Consider the following 18,902-nt stretch of genomic DNA (forward strand, 5'->3'; position numbering starts at 1 on the left):
TCACATCACCTAGGTGACAGGCCCAGAGGTATGTCACAATGCCCATTGTGGATAGGGCTCAGAAAAAAAGAGGAGAGCCACATAACCTAAGGGCTGAGCCCAGCTGTATTTCACAATCACCTCCGTGGTCAAGGGTCAGGAAAAAAAAATTGTATCATTTAGGTGATGGGCTCAAAAATATGTCATAATCACTTGTTTGGGAAGAAATCAGAATAATTACATTTGTGTGCTGGTTCAGGCAATAAGTCACTCTCCATCTCTGGTCATGGCTCAGGCAGGAGAAGAGTCAAATCACCTAGGTGCTGGGCCCAAAGATATGTCAAAATCTCTTTTATTAAAAAAACTCAGATAAGAGTACAGTCACATCAAATAGTTGATGGGCCCAGAGATAAGTCACAATGTCTTCTGTGGGTAGGTTTTAGTAGGAAGACTTAACATAACCTTGGTTCTGGGCCCAGCAGTATGTTATAATGTCTTCTGAGAGCAAGGCCAAGTCCAAAAATTAATGCCACCTTGAAGTTGGCCCCAGCATTATGTTACAATCTTTTCTACAGGCAGAACCTAAGAAGAGAAAACTTATATTAGCTAGGTGCTGGACTTAGCAATACATCAAAATCTCCCCTGTGAGCAGAGACCTGGCAAGAAGAGAGTCAAATCACCAGAATGATGAGTGCAGAGATATTTCACAATGCCCCCTGGACTTAAGGCAGGACTCAAGCAGGAAGGTTACATCACCTGGGTGTTGGACCCAGCAATATGTCACAATAATCCATGTGGGCAGGGCACAGACAGGAGAGTCACAGAACCTGGGTGCAGAGATTAGTGATATATTACAATGTGTTTTGGGGGCAGCCCCAAGGCAGGGGAGTAGGCTCATATCACCTGGGTGCAATTCCCAGCAACATGTCACAACGCCCCCTATCGGCAGCACCAAGGCAGACAAATGGAGTCATATTACTTAAATGCTAGGTCCAGTGATGTCACAGTCCCATCTGTTGTCTGGTACCAGGCAGAAGAGTCAAATCAGGTGATGGGCAGAGGCATATGTCACAGTTGCATCTGCACAAAGGTCCACAGATGAGATTAACACTCCCAGACACATCCCAGTTTTCAATACGAGAGTAAACACCACCTGTATGTTGAGACTAAGTACAGGAGTCACAGTTTCAGTAGTGAACTGCATCTGTGAATTAGTGCCTCAATTTTTTTGTGCAGACTGTTTTAGTGGAGTCACAGGCTTACAGGTGTGCTGAATGTTGGTCTCAGGGACACCAACCCACCTATGGATGAAATCCATGCACAAGAGTCAATTTTCCAACTTCTGACTCTTTCTGGGTGTCAGATTCCAAACCTCAACAGGGGGCTGCATTCATGTGTGAGGATAACAATCTTTACTGTTGGCTGGGTGTGCATACAAGTGTCACAATGTTGCCTCTGTGTGGGGCCATGTTAAGACACCCTCTGTATTATCTGAGGGCTTTATATGGTATGCATGAGAGTTGGAAATCCACTGAGACCTTCTTGCTGGTATAGACCCATGTTTGAACCTGTAGCACTAAGTCCAAGTTTGACAGGCAACATCTCTCCAATCGGTTGGGTCCAGATATGAGAGGCCTTGCCTGCCTATGATCTAGAAATGAGTCACCATCCCAACTTCAGCCAGACGATGACATATGACAGTCACTATTCCAACTATGGACTGTGCCCAGGTGTGAGATTAAGGACCTCACCAGTGGGTTCTTTCCATGTTTAAAGGGTGACAATCCTAGCACTTGGTGGAGAGTGCATACAAAAACCACAGTCTCATATTTTTGCTGGGCTCTGTGATAACATTCTCTGCACAAAATGAAGGTTTTATACAACATGCAAAAGAGTGGCAATCCTCTATGACCTTAGTATAAAGAGAAGACCCAGAATCTTACCCATTTCCTTAAGGTTACCTAACATACATAGTATCACTCTTATTGGCTGGCTCAAGACAACAGTCCTCATTGCATATGTGAGCTGGGCTAAGATGCGTTTCACAATCCCATCCATGAGCATGGAGCAAGCAGAGAGACACATCGACTGCCTCTCTGCCAGGGATATGTCACAATCTTCCATGAAAGCATGGACCCAGCTGGAGAGTCCCATCACCCAGGTGCCTGGCCAAAGATATGTTACGATGCCCTTCTGAGAGCAGGGAACTGGCAAAAGAGTCAAATCCCCTGGGCACTGGGTCCAGCAATATATTCCAGTGCTCCCTGTGGGCAAGGCCAAATGAGAAGAGACACATCACCTGGTTTGCTGGGCCCTGTGATATACTGCAATTTTTTGGTGATGTTTGCAGAGGTGTGTCACAATGCCCTCTGCAGGCTGGGGCAAGGCAAAAGAGTTAAATCACCTGGGTTTTGGAGTCACCAATATGTCACAATGGCCACTATGAGCAGGGCCCAGGAGTGGAGAGTTACATAATGTGGGTTATAAGTGTGGAGCCCAGTGATACGTCACAATGCCCCCTATAAGCAGTGCCAAGGCAGGAGGAGAGAGTGACATCACCTGAGTTTAAGGACAAGCAATATATCATATGCCCCCTTTAGACAGTGCCAAGGCAGGAAAAGAGAGTCACATTACCTAGTTGTGGGGTCTGGTGACATGTCACAATTCCATAGGTGGGCTGTCTGAGGCAGAAAAGTTAAATAAGTCAAAGGCTGGGCAGAGGTTTATTTCTCAGTCACACCTGCAGGGAAGTCCAGAGATAAAATGAACAATCCTGTACATTTCCCAGTTATAGGTATGAGAGGCAATGCTTCCTGTATGTTGGGTCTCAGTATATGACTCACAATCTCAACAGTGGACTGGAACCAAGCATGACAGCCTCAGTCTCTCTTGCAGACTGTGTACCCTTAGTGAAGTCACAGCCTCATAGCTGTGCTGAATCTTGGTCTGAGAGTCACCAACCCACCTGTGGACCGGATTCACCTATGAGAGGCAATTTTCCAACTTTTGACAACTTCCTCATGTGAGATTCAGAGCCTCAGTGGTGGGCTGTGTTACTGTTAAAAATGACAATCTTTACTGTCATCTGGGTGTGCAACAGTCACAATATCACCTCTGTGCCATATTTCATTAGGTGTCAACATTTAGCATAAAAATTATAAAACTATAAACCCAGCTCAAGGTAGAATAATCTTTTTGTGATTTTTAATAAATGAGACATTTAATATGGTGTATTAAAAAAGCTACACATTTTGAGTTATCAACAAAATGCCCATGTATTTAACTTAAAGGTTTTTACATAAACACCTAATGTTCTCAAGCTTTAAAATGGTTAACAAATAATGTTAAATTACCTTTGTGTAATATCTCAGCTTTCAGAAGTGAAAGCTAAATGGCTAAAAATGAAAACATTGGGTACATAGATAAGATACAAAGTAGTATTTTGAAAATCTATTTCGAAATTGTGGAATGGTCCTCATCTATGAAATGCTCACATCTGATGGGCAGTTCAAACATTTTTGCTCCATAGGTTTATATTAAATGTGCCAAAAACATGGGTTCTCATTGAAAAATGAATAATTTTGTCTAATGCAAGAGTTATCTAAAAGTTAACTCAAATTACAAATTTGAAAAGATTATTGTATTCATGCAATTCTCTGTATTGCCTGAAAAATCCTTGTGCTGTTAAGTTCCAGGGATTCAACTCTTGGGTCTAAAAAGTACACATAATTGTTTTATTTCACATATATATATAAACCCATATGTATACATACATATACACATACATGTATACACACACATATACACATATATACATAATTTGCGTATATATACATATTCACATATATACACATTCATACATACACATATACATATTTATACATATGTATGTCTGTGTGTGTGTATATATATATAATTTGAGACAGTCTCGCTCTGTCACCCAGGCTGGAGTCCAGTGGCGTGATCTCAGCTCACTACAACTTCTGCCTCCCTAGTAGCTGGGACTACAGGCATGTGCCACCATGACCAGCTAATTTTTGCATTTTTAATAGAGACGGGGTTTCGCCATGTTGGCCAGGCTCGTCTCAAACTCCTGACATCAGGTGATCCACCCTCCTCAGCCTCCTAAAGTCCTGAGAATTACAGGCATGAGCCACCGAGCTCAGCCTAATTTTGTATTTTTAGTATAGATGGGGTTTCACCATGATGGCCAGGCTGGTCTCAAACTCCTGACCTCAAGTGATCCATCCACCTCAGCCTCTCAAAGCGCTGGAATTACAGGCACGAGCCACCACACCTGGCCAGTTCTATTTCTTTAAGCCTATACATTTGCACTTGTTGAAAGTATTCGAACATACAATTATGCAGCTTCATGCTTTCACTGAGTCTTCATAATGTAGCACTTTAATGATGTAAGCAAGCCAGGAGCTTTGAGCTTTCTGTGCCAGGTAAGGATGCTAAGCCGAGAGAGAAAGAGGCCAAGGCTAGGGTTTGGGAACAGGCAGAACCTGGGTTCATCTGGGTCATGGAGGTTTGCTTGAAGCAGGAATAGGCAGGATTCAGTCAAAATGGTGACTATTAAAAAGTCAAGAAATAAAAGATGCTGGTGAGGCTGTAGAGAAATAGGAATGCTTTTACACTGTTGGTGGAAGTGTAAATTAGTTCAACCATTGTGGAAGACAGTGTGATGATTCCTCAAGGATCTAGAACCAGCAATACCATTTGACCCAGCAATCCCATTACTGGATATGTACTCAAAAGGAATATAAATGATTCTAATATAAAGACACATGCACATGTATGTTTATTGCAGCACTATTTACAATAGCAAAGACATGGAACCAACCCAATGCCCATCAGTGACAGACTGGAAAAAGAAAATGATACATATACACCATAGAATACTATGTAGCCATAAAAATGAGATCATGTTTTTTGCAGGGACATGGATGAAGCTGGAAGCCATCATCCTCAGCAAACAAAACACCACATGTTCTCATTCATAAGTGGGAGTTGAACAGTGAGAACACATGGACACAGGAAGGAGAACAACACACACCAGAGCCTGTCAGGGGAGTCAGGGGCAATGGCAGGAAGAGCATTAGGACAAATACCTAATGCAGGTGGGGCTTAAAACCTAGTTGACGGGTTGATCGGTGCACCAAAGCACCATGGCACATGTATACCTATGTAACAAACCTGCACATTCTGCACATGTATCCAGGAACTTAAAGTAAAATAAGATTTAAAACAAAAAGAAAATGCACTAAGGCCACGAGAAACATTTACTGCCAGATCAAGGCTGACCACTCTAATTCTGGTGAACACAGAACTAAAGATAAAGTAGCTTCAGCTTAAAAGCTCTCCAACAAGCTTTTGACAACTTCCTCATGTGAGATTCAGAGCCTCAGTGGTGGGCTGTGTTACTGTTAAATTTGAAAGTGCTAGAAATATTTCTTTACAGCTTTCGTCAATTTATGCTATCTATTTTTTTGAAAATGTGACATAGGAATACCATATCATATTTATGTGGGATTTTTTGGCTGGAAAAGTGAACCTATGGGGTAAAAAAGAAAAGCCAAGAGCAGTTGCTTTGACTATGATATTAAAGCACATTTCAGTTTATTTTGGAAGTTTTACTCTACGGATTTAGATACAGTAATAAAAATGTAGATAGACTAAAAATACAAACACACAAGGTTATATAAATGTCTATTATGTCTTGTAATAAAGCCTTGAAATAAAACTGAGTCAGATGTGAATTCTCTACTCATCCCAGCCACTCAGTACTTGTAAATCCAACCAGCTCAGGTCAGTTGGTTTTTCTTTGAGTGGGGGTGGAGGAGGGGGAAGGGAACGGAGTCGCCCTCTGTCTCCGATGCTAGAGTGCAGTGGCGCAATCTCAACTCACTATAACCTCCACTTCCCGGGTTTAAGCGATTCTCCTGCCTCAGCCTCCTGAGTAGCTGGGATTACAGGCACGCGCCACCACACCTGGCTAATTTTTGCATTTTTAGTAGAGATGGGGTTTCACCATCTTGGCCAGCTGGTCTCAAACTCCTGACATCAGTTGATCCACTTGCCTAGGCCTCACAAAGCCCTGGGATTATAGGAGTGAGCCACCAGGCCCAGCCAGGACAGTTTTTTTTAAATTAGCAAATTATCTCAGCCCAGGTAATTCCAATCAGCAAATTATAAAATTTAATTATAAATTATAAATTAATTTAATTATAAAAATTATAAATTATAAAAATAGGTTCTTTCAGGCGGGGCGAGGTGGCTCATGCCTGTAATCCCAGCACTTTGGGAGGCCGAGGTGGGCAGATCACGAGGTCGGGAGTTCAAGACCAGACTAGCCAAAGTGCACAACCCTGTCTCTACTAAAAAAAAAAAAAAAAAAATCAGCTGGGTGTGGTGGTGGGCACCTGTAATCCCAGGGACTCAAGAGGCTGAGGCAGGAGAATGGCTTGAACCCAGGAAGCAGAGGTTGCAGTGAGCTGAAACCATGCCATTGCCCTCCAGCCTGGGTGACAAAACGAGACTCAGTCTCAAAAAAAACAAAAAATGAGGTTCTTTTTTTTTCCCCCCCACCAGAGCACGAGTGGGCAAGAAGGAAAACGCACTTGGGAGAAACCCAAGTAGGCACCTGACGTTTAAAGGGAGTAAAATTAGGTGACTTCAACTAGCCAGTTACCTCAGCCCAGGTGTATCTATTAGCCAATTAGCTCACCTTAGATGATTTCTATCAGCCAATCAGCTCAGCCTAGGTGGGTACATCCAGTCAATTATCTAAATAGGAACTGCAGATTCCTCAACTCAGACCCCAAATGCTAGATGTGAATAGCACATTCATACACCTAGAAAGAAAGCAGGACCCTGAAGTATTAACCTGGACATAAAGCAACACATTTCTATACTGGCAGCTTCCTTTCCAGACCTTGCCCTTGAAGGTGAACTTTGGTTATGTTTTATACAAACAACATTGTATGGCTGTGTTTCATTCTGGGATGCTATTGTGCCATAGAGTAGAACAGTAAGTGTACATCTGCATTTTTAGTATATAGTTGGGTATTGAAAATGTCTTTTGGAAACATGCTTTGTATACATAAATATTTATATAAACATACCCACATAATCCTGTGTTTATCTACCTAAATACGTTTATATGCAGATGTATTCGATGCAATTTTGTAACCATATTTATACAAAATAAAGATAAAGGTGGCAGAAGTATTGATAGGTATTGATACTGAAATTAATTTAAAAACTTTCATGCAGGTATAAACTTCTATACCCTAAAAAACTGTATCTACAATAGTACAACATCCTGTTGCATTTAATATCTATAAAGGAAGCATTGGTCCATTTTGCTCAATTATGTGAGACTAAAATTGAAAATAAAAGGTCGTGGGAATCATTCATTGCCAGGTCAAGGTTGACTCTTCTTTTTCTGGTAAAAATGGGCTCGCATATGAACCAGCCTGAGCATAAAGGCACTCACCCAAATTTGAGAATGCTTATTTCTTCTTATAGCTTCTGTCAAGATAGGGACTAATTTGTTTCTATGAGTGTGGGATATAAAAGTACACTTTTGTATTTACATCTTTGTGGCTAGAGTAGGGTCTTTACGGTAAAGAAAGTCTAAGTCTGTTTTCAGAAGATATACTGTGTTACTAAAAGTAAAATTATGGTTATATGGTACCTGAACACTTTTTTTTTTTCTGAGACACAGTCTCACTCTGTCACCCAGGCTAGAGTACAATGGCATGATCTCAACTCACTGCAACCTTCGCCTCCCAAGTTCAAGCGATTCTCCTGCCTCGGCCTCCCAAGTAGCTGGGATCACAGGTGTGCACCACCATGCTCAGCTAATTTTTACATTTTTAGTAGAGATGGGGTTTCACCATGTTGGCCAGGCTGGTCTCAAACTCCTGACCTGAGTTTATCCACCTGCCTCCACCTCTCAAAGTGCTGGGATTACAGGCGTGAGCCACGGTGCCCAGCCTTCCTTACCACATTTCTCCCAGGTAATAGTGAACATGTGCTGAAGTGTCAAAGGTGGATTTTATTAAGCAGGTCAGAGCTTGTTTGTGAGAAAGTCTAGGCCCATTATTATTAGGCATCTCTGACTGTTTATAGATGAATGGTTAGAACCACAAGCGGGCTCATTTAATGAAAAACTAAATTTAAAACACCTTGGAGCCAGTATCAAGGACATTTTCACATTAAAAAATGTGGTTTGGTGTTTGGCTTGGAATACATAAATCTTCACAAAGTGAATTGGCTGACTGGATTCACCTGGCCTGGAGGTAAAGGCTATGGAAAGAACCTCTGACCTAGTTATTCGTGGGGGATTTTTAAATTTACATTTAAATATAAGATTGTGGATAAACATATACACACTGGCCGGGTGCTGGCTCACGCCTGTAATTCCAGCACTCTGGGAGGCCGAGGCGGGTGGATTACCTGAGGTCAGGGGTTCAAAACCAGCTCGACCAACATGGTGAAACCTTGTCTCTATTTAAAATACAAAAATTGGCTAGGCGTGGTCGCGGGCGCCTATAATCCCAGTTACTTGGGAGGCTGAGGCAGAAGAATCACTTGAACCTGGAAGGTGGAGGTTGCAGTGAACCAAGATTACGCCGTTGCACTTCAGCCTGAGCAACAAGAGCGAAACTCTGTCTCAAAAAATAATAATAATAATAAATAAAGACATATACACACAAAATGTGTTTCATGGGTTTGTTTAGGTAATGCCCATATATGCATATGTTTGGTAATAAAGCCTCAGAAGTAGATCAGAGGTCATGTCTCTTCCCAACCAAGGCAGAACAAGTGAATTCAAGAAGCCAACTTTAGGACAAATGAAGACAACTGATTTTCATATTTTTTGCTGGCTCTTTAAAGTTTACAGAACAAACAAAAAGCAGCCATGTCTGAATAAATCTGCATTGGGAAAACAACATTTTCACATGTACTAATGCAATGTTTATTAAGCAGGTGCCATGTGCTGAAGAGATTGTTACAGGGCACGTTGCTGGAAATTACACTATGCGATTTAATCCTCATAACACCTTGGGAGCTGGTACTAAGTGTTCAAAAATTCCTAGAATTCAGATAAAGGGCCCAGTATTTTTATGTTTTCTTTTGTTTCTGTCATTGATTTTTAAAATAATGTATAAAAGCTAAATATAGAAAGAGGGATACACAAGAGGTTAATGTTGTTTAGAAAAAGTTTAATTGTGTTTATATTTACTTTTTTGTGACTTGTGAAGCAACTACAGGATCTGCAGAAATAGAAAACAGGTCGCTAAACGGAATGTCTCTGCAAGCACTGGTTTTAATAAAAAAAATTTTTTTAAATTATGACTCTAAAATAAATACTTTTTTAAAAATGTGTCTGCTTTTAGGTTTCAGGAAATTGTGAGCACTGGCTCTAGAAAGGCTGCAGGATTCATACTCTAATCTCTTCTAATGAGAGTTCTGTGAGGCATGACTCCAGGGTGGGGCCAGACCTAAATAAGGCCTCCAAAAAGAGTAAATTTGAACAGGGCTGGGGGCAGGCAGTGGACTCTATGTAGAATTCTGCTCTCTATGCCACAGAGGTATTTCCAGTTGTTTTCCCTAAGCTTACCTAAGAGAAACTTAAATCCCACAGTTTGTGTAATTTTAATGTTTTCTAGCCCTCTCAATTGTATAACATATACTAATAAGCAATTTAAACAAATTTCTTAGGGTTTTCTAGGGTAATTTTATTAGAAGATAAATACGTATTCTTAGCAAGGTAAAATAAATAGAAAAACTCTTGTGTCCATAAATATCTCTTCAGGTGACAACTTCAGAAGTCACAACAATGTAAAGTGGCCCAAGTAAAGTCTTTTTGCACACATCTATTCATTGTGCCAGCCATATGATGCTGAATTTACCCATTTATTTAGCAGCAAGTCTAGACTAACAGTTTCTGAATGGTAGGGACGATGACTGCTTAATCTATTTTTCTAATGACCATATGAAGCAGAAGTAATTAGTGAATCTGTTTGAGTCTCCAGGCCTCCTCCTTGTTTTTGACCCAAATACCAGGAAACTGAGAAACTCTCATCTGGATACCAACCAAAAACATCTCTTGTATGAGGGGAAAAACAAACACAGGATGATTCATTTCTCCTACACTGAAACAGAAGCATAATTAACCACTCTTGTCTGCCTGACACAGTTCGGCCCTGGCATCCTCAAATGTCTCAAAGATGTCTAGGTGACAGTGAGAGGATTCCTAGTGACCCTGGGCTGATGGCCCAATGATAAGCCAGAGAGCAGAGACTCAAGGCTGATTTCTTTTTTTTTTTTTTTTGAGACGGAGTTTCACTCTTGTTGCCCGGGTTGGCGCGATCTCAGCTCGCTGCAACCTCTGCCTCCCAGGTTCAAGTGATCCTCCTGTCTCAGCCTACTTGAGAAAAAGAAGTTAAAAGCATTCTTTAAAAAAACTCAGATTAGATATAAGATTGATCAAGTTTACCAGAAAATATTCCCCTAAATGAAATTTCTTTCTAAACACTCAAAGTGCACAGCTACTCTCAGCATGAGAAACATGAGCGTTATGAAGAAATGGGGCATATTCTCACCAGAATATAATATGGTTTCTCTCCCATCTCTGGGGCTCTCATCTCCTAGCCATTGAATAGGGGATTTATATTGAAATACATCTGACAATTTCCATCAGCACTTTTTTTTTTTTTTTTTTTTTGAGACGGAGTCTAGCTCTGTCGCCCAGGCTGGAGTGCAGTGGCCGGATCTCAGCTCACTGCAAGCTCCGCCTCCCGGGTTTACGCCATTCTCCTGCCTCAGCCTCCCGAGTAGCTGGGACTACAGGCGCCCGCCACCTCGCCCGGCTAGTTTTTTGTATTTTTAGTAGAGACGGGGTTTCACCGTGTTAGCCAGGATGGTCTCGATCTCCTGACCTCGTGATCCACCCGTCTCGGCCTCCCAAAGTGCTGGGATTACAGGCTTGAGCCACCATCAGCACTTTTTGATGAAGAATTGTAATATGATTGACTGTTCATTTGGTGGAATATATTTGAGCTTGCAACATGGCTAACAAGGTATTATGGTTTTTGGGTGCCCACATCATCCTTATTTGTCCTGTAACAGCAGCATTCCAATTTAGTGAAATGAAAGACACTAAAATCACGTTTACCTATAATTATGCCTTTGGATAAATTAGTAAGCATGTGAGACTAATATCTACTGTAACAATTTGGTAGTGAATTTTCTTTGGATATTAGATGTAAATATCTAAGTATAAATAATTTGTATACTACCCATAATGTACATAAACATTTTTTAAGTTGTCTGTAACCATAATTCAATTAAAACCCTTTATATTTCAAAAGTATGAATAACACTATTAAAATGACTATTTAAGGGATCGATTCAAAGTAAATACTGTGGCTTTGTATTTATACTATTATAGAAAACACTGTTTAATTTTTTTCTACAAACACTACATATAACTATTCTTATTGTTCTGAAGTAATAAACAGAAACCAAAGTACAACTACAGACTTCACTTTTCATACACTGAACCTTTTGCAGTGTAAGTACGTCAGCCTGCAAATATTACATAATTCAGATAATCAGTATTTTTTGTCAAAGGAACTGAATATATTAAAGTGTATCATTCTGTACTGCTAAATTTAATCCTATCTTTGTGCTCAATTTTTGTGTGCTCTTGAAATGAGCTTTAATCTAAACAAATCTGTCTACTTTAAAAGACTAAAAATTAAAAAAAAAAAAAAAAAAACCTTTGTCAAAACAAAAACAAATCTGAGGTCCTAGATAAAGACAATCCTGAGTCAAAAATAATAACAAAAGGTTTCTAGAGTGGTTACTAAGATTTACATATCTTTCAAAACAACAAGGAGAAAAATCTACATATAATCTGAATGCTTTAAGAAAAGGGAAATTTGGCCGGGCGCGGTGGCTCAAGCCTGTAATCCCAGCACTTTGGGAGGCCGAGACGGGCGGATCACGAGGTCAGGAGATCGAGACCATCCTGGCTAATATGGTGAAACCCTGTCTCTACTAAAAAATACAAAAAACTAGCCGGGCGAGGTGGCGGGCGCCTGTAGTCCCAGCTACTCGGGAGGCTGAGGCAGGAGAATGGCGTAACCCCGGGAGGCGGAGCTTGTAGTGAGCTGAGATCCGGCCACTGCACTCCAGCCTGGGCGACAGAGCGAGACTCCGTCTCAAAAAAAAAAAAAAAAAAGAAGATGAGAGGCTGGGCGTGGTGGCTCACGCCTGTAATCCCAGCACTTTCGAAGGCCAAATCGGGTGGATCACCTGAGATCAGGAGTTCAAGACAAGCCTGGCTAATGTAGTGAAACCCCATCTCTAGTAAAAGTACAAAACAACCGGGCGTGGTGGCAGGCGCCTGTAATCCCCGCTACTCGGGAGGCTGAAGCAGGAGAATCTCTTGAATCCGGGAGGCGGAGGTTGCAGTGAGCTGAGATTGCGCGATTGCACTCCAGCTTGGGCAGCAAGAGTGAAACTCCATCTCAAAAAAAAAAAAAAAAAAAAAGAGGCTGGGCGCGGTGACTCAGGTCTGCAATCCCAGCACTTTGGAAGGCCGAGGCAGGTGGATCACCCGAGGTCAGGAGTTCAAGACCAGCCTAGCCAACATGGTGAAACCCAATCTGTACTGAAAATGCAAAAATTGGCTGGGCGTGGTAGTGTGCACTTGTGGCCCCAGCTACTCCGGATGCTGAGGCAGGAGAATTGCTTGAACCAGGGAGACAGAGGTTGCAGTGAGTCTAGAACACTCTGCTGCACTCCAGCCTGGGTGACTGAGCAAGACTCCATCTCATAAATAAATAAGTAAAGCAAATCTAACAAAGAAGAACTTTTCGTAGTTTTAATGCAGCCAACAATTGATCAAATGCTTTTTTATAAATGCTACAAATGACGGCATAACATCAAGTGATTTGAGAGTTAAATTACCTCAACATTCATATTTTAAAAATTTAAAGTGCTTTCAACGCAAAACAAGAAAGGTCAAATATAACTATAATGCCTCAAAAGATCAAACTCTTGCTTCTTTCAGTCTTACATAAAAGTAAATGATATATTTTAACTTTGGATTATTCTGTATAATAAACATTGTTTGGAGTAATGTCTAAAATGTTAGTGCCTTAGTGCTTTCTACTGAGAATTATCTGATGATTACTTCTACTTGATTTCTAATTTTTTTTTACATTTACTGAATTTGAAGAATATTATTTAATGTGAACACTCTGGTGTTTTCTAAGGTATACTTCTCAGAACAAATGGTTTTTCTCTATTTATTAAATTATTCATAGGGTCTGTCTAAAATACAAATTTCCTAAAGTTGAAGAAAGTGTCAACAACTGTTCGAGGGTTTCTCTCCAGTATAGATTCTCCTGTGTACAATAAGATATAAGTGAAGACATTAAACTCAACTTTTCAAAATCAGGAAATGTGACATTAAAAAATGAGATGAATCTTAATAACATAAATAAAGTAGACAATCACAAAAAACAGATATTGTCTGAATCCACTTATATGAGATAGCCAGAAACAGAAACCAAAATGACATTTTGAAAAAGATAAATAATAGGAAATTGGGCAGTTGTTTCAGGGGCATTGAGTTTGATTTAGAAGATAAAAATGTTCACCAGGCACGGTGGCTCATGCCTGTAATCCCAGCACTTTGGAAGACCACCTTGACCAACATGGAGAAATCCTTTCTCTACTAAAAATACAAAATTAGCCAGGTTTGGTGGCACATGCCTGTAATCCCAGCTACTCGGGAGGCTGAGGCAGGAGAATGGCTTCAACCCAGGAGGCGGAGGTTGTGGTGAGCCGGAGATTGTGCCATTGCATTCCAGCCTGGGCAACAAGAGCGAAACTCCATCTCAAAAAAAAAGACAAAAATGTTCTAGAAATATGTTGCATAATAATGTCACTATACTTAAAATGACTGAACTATACATTAAAAATATTTAAGACCGTAAAATTTATAGTTTTCATCACTATTGAAAATAAACAAAACCTAAAAAAATACAGAATTATAAAACTTTTCTAAAATTACTCTGAATCACAAACTGTTTTCTTCCCACAAAAATGATATGGATTCACCAATAAACAGATGTAGAAATTGGGACAACTTTTATTTCTACTAGTCTAGAGAGGATAAAACAACCATTGATCACCAACCAAAATCAATACACATAATAAAAAAAAAGAAAAAGGTGGGCCAGGCGCAGTGGCTCATGCCTGTAATCCCAGCACTTTGGGAGGCCGAGGAGGGCAGATCACAAGGTCAGGCATTTGAGACCACCCTGGCCAACATGGTAAAACTTTGTCTCTACTAAAAATACAAAAATTAGCCCGCAAGGTGGCACACACCTGTAATCCCAGCTACTCTGGATGCTGAGGCACAACGGTCTCTTGAACCAGGGAGGTGGAAGTCGCAGTGAATAGAGATGGTGCCACTGCACTCCAGCCTAGATGACAGAACAAGACCCCGTCTCAAGAAAAAAAAAAAAGGTAATATTTATACAGGCAAACAAACACATAGATAAATTGCCAACAGACAACTTGAGTCAAGCAACATACGTTAAGTGATATATGACATGCACATTTCACTTTTTTCACACTTTCTTAAAGTGTATAAAGTTGAATATTCCTATTAAAATTATAATACATAAATAAAAACTAAAACTCAATCAAATTATGTAAGTTGACCTATCATGAAATTTGAAAAACAGAAATATAAAATTGCAAGACAAATTGAAAAGAAACTTTAACCTATAAAATCCTAAATAAAATTAATATACTACTAAACAAATATTTTTCTAGATAACTACAATTTTTTTTTTTTTTTTTTGAGACGGAGTCTTGCTCTGTCACCCAGGCTGGAGTGCTGTGGCTCGATCCGGACTCAGTGCAAGCACCGCCTCCCGGGTTCAGGCCATTCTCCTGCCTCAGCCTCCCGAGTAGCTGGGACTACAGGCGCCGGCCACTACGCCCTGCTAATTTTTTACATTTTTCGTAGAGACGGGGTTTCATCGTGTTAGCCAGAATGGTCTCGATCTCCTGACCTCGTGAGCCACCTGCCTCAGCCTCCCAAAGTGCTGGGATTACAGGCGTGAGCCACCGCTCCCCCGCCAATTTTCAACTATGACTGGAAATGCATAAAGAACACAAATTTTAAATCATTAATATTATAGTAATAGCAATGACATTTAACCAAAAATGCATTATAATAATAATTATTCTTATTATTATTTTTTTGAGACAGAGTCTCATTCTGTCGCTCAGGCTAGAGTGCAGTGATCTTGGCTCACTGCAACCTCAGCCTCCTGAGTTCAAGGGATTCCCCTGCTTCAGCCTCCCGAGTAGCTAGGATTACAGGCGCATGCCACCATGTCCGGCTAATTTGTTTGTATTTTTGGTAGAGACGAGGTTTCACTGTGTTAGTCAGGATGATCTCAATCTCCTGAACTCACGATCCGCCCGCCTTGGCCTCCCAAAGTGTTGGGATTACAGGCATGAGCCACCACGCCCGGCTGGTTTATAATTATTTACTGAAAATTTTGATAAAAATATTTGGAATAGGCATTAAATAATAGCAGAAAAACTTCTTTGTTATTAGTATGTTGCTGCTCTTCTTACACAAACTGGAAAGGCTGTAATCCATCCCTAAAAAGTAATTAAAACCCTTTTGTTTCTAAGTACAGAAACACCATGAATATTATAAAATGTGGTGTGCCGGCCGCGGTGGCTCACGCCTGTAATCCCAGCACTTTGGGAGGCCAAGGCAGGCAGAGCATCTGAGGTCAGGAGTTCGAGACCAGTCTCAACATGGGAAAAATCCCGTCTCTACTAAAAATACAAAATTAGCCGGGCGTGGTGGCGGGCGCCTGTAATCCCAGCTACTCGGGGAGCCTGAGGCAGGAGAATCGCTTGAACTCGGGAGGCTGAGGTTGCAGTGAGCCGAGATCGCCCATTGCACTCCAGCCTGGGCAACAAGTGCGAAACTCCGTTTCAAAAAAAAAAAAAAAAAATGTGGTATGAAACACTGATATATTAAAGGAACAATTGGGGCCTGGGCGCGCTCGCTTATGCCTGTTGTCTCAGCACTTTGGGAGGCTGAGGCAGGCGGATCACCTGAGGTCAGGAGTTAGAGACCAGCCTGGCAAACATAGTGAAACCGCGTCTCTAACCCCGTCTTTTGTTCTAAAAGTACAAAAATTAGCGGTGCAGTGGCGGGCGCCTGTACTAGGGAGGCTGAGGCAGGAGAATTGCTAGAACCCAGGAGGCGGTGGTTGCAGTGAGCCGAGATCGCCCCACTGCACTCCAGGCAGCACGACAGAGTGAGACCTTGTCTCAATAAATACATAAATAAATGAACAATTGGGAATAAATTATATTATTCTTTATATAAAGGGTAAAAAAGTGGATGAAAATGCTAATATTAAATTTTGCATGCAATAAACTTAAACGTAAGAGGCAAATATTTTCATGGATGTGAGGTAAATGAATACTACTTAATTTACTTTTTGTATAACATGAATTCAAGCATGTTATTTCAGAACTTTTAAATCTGAAATTACAGGCGAATTTAGCATATTACTAATTACACAGTGAACACATATAGCATATAATCCTGATAATATTTATGCTAAAGAAGACACAATTTTAAAATAAATTGGTTATGAAATAGGTGACAATTAAAATTTATTATATGCTGGGTAACATTCTAATTTCCTCTTTGACATCTTCCTTCCTCCCTCCCTCCCTCCCTCCCTCCCTCCCTCCCTCCCTCCCTTCCTTCCTTTTCTTTCTTTTTTGAGACGGAGTCTCTCTCTGTCTGCCAGGCTGGAGTGCAGTGGCGCGATCTCTGCTCACTGCAAGTTCCGCCTCCCGGATTCACGCCGTTCTCCTGCCTCAGCCTCCCGAGTAGCTGGGACTACAGGAGCCTGCCACCGCGCCCTGCTACTTTTTTTGTATTTTTAGCAGAGACGGGGTTTCACCGTGGCCTCGATCTCCTGACATTGTGATCCACCTACCTCCACCTCCCAAAGTGCTGGGATTACAGGCCTGAGCCACTGCGCCTGGCCTGACATTAGTTTCTTTATGAATCCATTAGATGAGTAGATATAAGAAATATTCTACACTAGCGGCATTAAACATACGGAGTTTAAATTTCCAAGCTTAGTGTTTTCTAAAACAAATTTGCTAAAATAAAATTAATTTTTTTTTGAGACGGAGTCTCGCTCTGTGCCCAGGCTGGAGTGCAGTGGCCGGATCTCGGCTCACTGCAAGCTCCGCCTCCCGAGTTTACACCATTCTCCTGCCTCAGCCTCCCGAGTAGCTGGGACTACAGGCGCCCGCCACCTCGCCCGGCTAGTTTTTTGTATTTTTTTAGTAGAGACGGGGTTTCACCGTGTTAGCCATGATGGTCTCGATCTCCTGACCTCGTGATCCGCCCGTCTCGGCCTCCCAAAGTGCTGGGATTACAGGCTTGAGCCACCGCGCCCGGCCAATAAAATTAATTATTAAATATTCTTATATTTAGTAAGATGCTTTGTGCTCTGATGAAGTGTCAAAGTCTGATTTTCTTTAAGATCACATATGAAAACTCTATAAAAGTGGAAATTATAAAGACAAAAACATATGATATCTGCCCCAAGTGTTTCTGGAATTACTGAGTGAATCTCAATGTCTTTGCTACTCCCCAAACAATTTTGACATAAGGCACAAACAGAACTTTAAAAAATATCTCACAGATCTCAGAAAATACGCAGATTGCCACAGACTTCCAAAAGCAATGGAAGTGTGGTCAGATTATGCAGGCCCTCCCAGGACAAGAAGAGAACTTTGGCTCTAACTAGGAACACACTGCAAAATCACTGGAGAGACAGGATAAATCTTTAAGGATTTAAGAACATTGGGCCAGTCATGGTGGCTTATGCCTGTAATCCCAGCACTTTGGGAGGCTAAGGCAGGCGAATCACAAGGTCAGGAGTTCCAGACCAGCCTGACCAATATGGTTAAACCCCGTCTCTACAAAAAATACAAAAATTAGCTGGGTGTGGTGGCCGGTGCCTGTAGTCCCAGCTACTTGGGAGGCTGAGGTGGAAGAATTGCTTGAACAGGGGAGGTGGAGGTTGCAGTGAACTGAGATTGGGCTGCTGCACTCCAGCCTGAGTGACAGAGTGAGACTCCATCTAAAAAAACAAAAATAAAAAACTTTCTTATTTTATGACCCCTAACTTTTGGATGTTACAGAGAGCCAATGCAGCATCCAAAAGAGTGATAAACAGGATTATATGCTATGTTAAATTAATAGGAAGCATTGTCAAATTAAAAACGATGTTTGGGCTGGGCGCGGCGGCTCATGCCTGTAATCCCAGCACTTTGAGAGGCCGAGGTGGGCGGATCATGAGGTCAGGAGTTCAAGACCAGCCTGGGCAACATGGTGAAACCCCAGCTCTACAAAAAACACACACACACAAAATTAGCCAGGCATGGTGGTGGGCGCTTGTAATCTCAGCTACTCAGGAGGCTAAGGCAGAGAATTGCTTGAACCCAGGAGACAGAGGTTGCAGTGAGCTGAGATTGCGCCACTGCACTCCAGCCTGAGCAACAGAGCAACACTCCATCTCAAAAAAAAAAAAAAGAAAGTGGCGCTTGACTGGGTGCAGTGGCTGACACCTGTAATCCTGACACTTTGGGAGGCCAAGGCAGGTGGATTGCGTGAGCTCAGGAGTTCAAGACCAGCCTGAGAAACATGATGCAACTTCGTCTCTACTAAAAATAAAAAAAATTAGCCAGGCATGGCAGCATGCACCTGTCATCCCAGCTACTTGGGAGGCTGAGGCAGGAGAATCACTTGAACCTGG

At 41.4% G+C, this 18,902-nt stretch overlaps 2 long non-coding RNA genes across 2 annotated transcripts; both read right to left on the minus strand.

Annotated features, from left to right (window-relative positions):
* Positions 1–315: 315 nt before the first annotated feature.
* LOC117073551 lies at positions 316–2,292 on the minus strand. The gene is made up of 3 exons (XR_004433270.1): positions 959–2,292; positions 736–806; positions 316–561 (listed from the first exon to the last, which is right to left on the minus strand). It is a non-coding gene; the product is annotated as an uncharacterized LOC117073551 (long non-coding RNA).
* Positions 2,293–5,835: 3,543 nt separating this feature from the next.
* LOC117073552 lies at positions 5,836–17,117 on the minus strand. The gene is made up of 2 exons (XR_004433271.1): positions 17,073–17,117; positions 5,836–6,068 (listed from the first exon to the last, which is right to left on the minus strand). It is a non-coding gene; the product is annotated as an uncharacterized LOC117073552 (long non-coding RNA).
* Positions 17,118–18,902: the final 1,785 nt, after the last annotated feature.

The sequence above is a fragment of the Trachypithecus francoisi genome, unplaced genomic scaffold (assembly GCF_009764315.1).
Source record: "Trachypithecus francoisi isolate TF-2019V2 unplaced genomic scaffold, Tfra_2.0 Lachesis_group4, whole genome shotgun sequence".
NCBI classification, from domain to species: Eukaryota; Metazoa; Chordata; class Mammalia; order Primates; family Cercopithecidae; genus Trachypithecus; species Trachypithecus francoisi.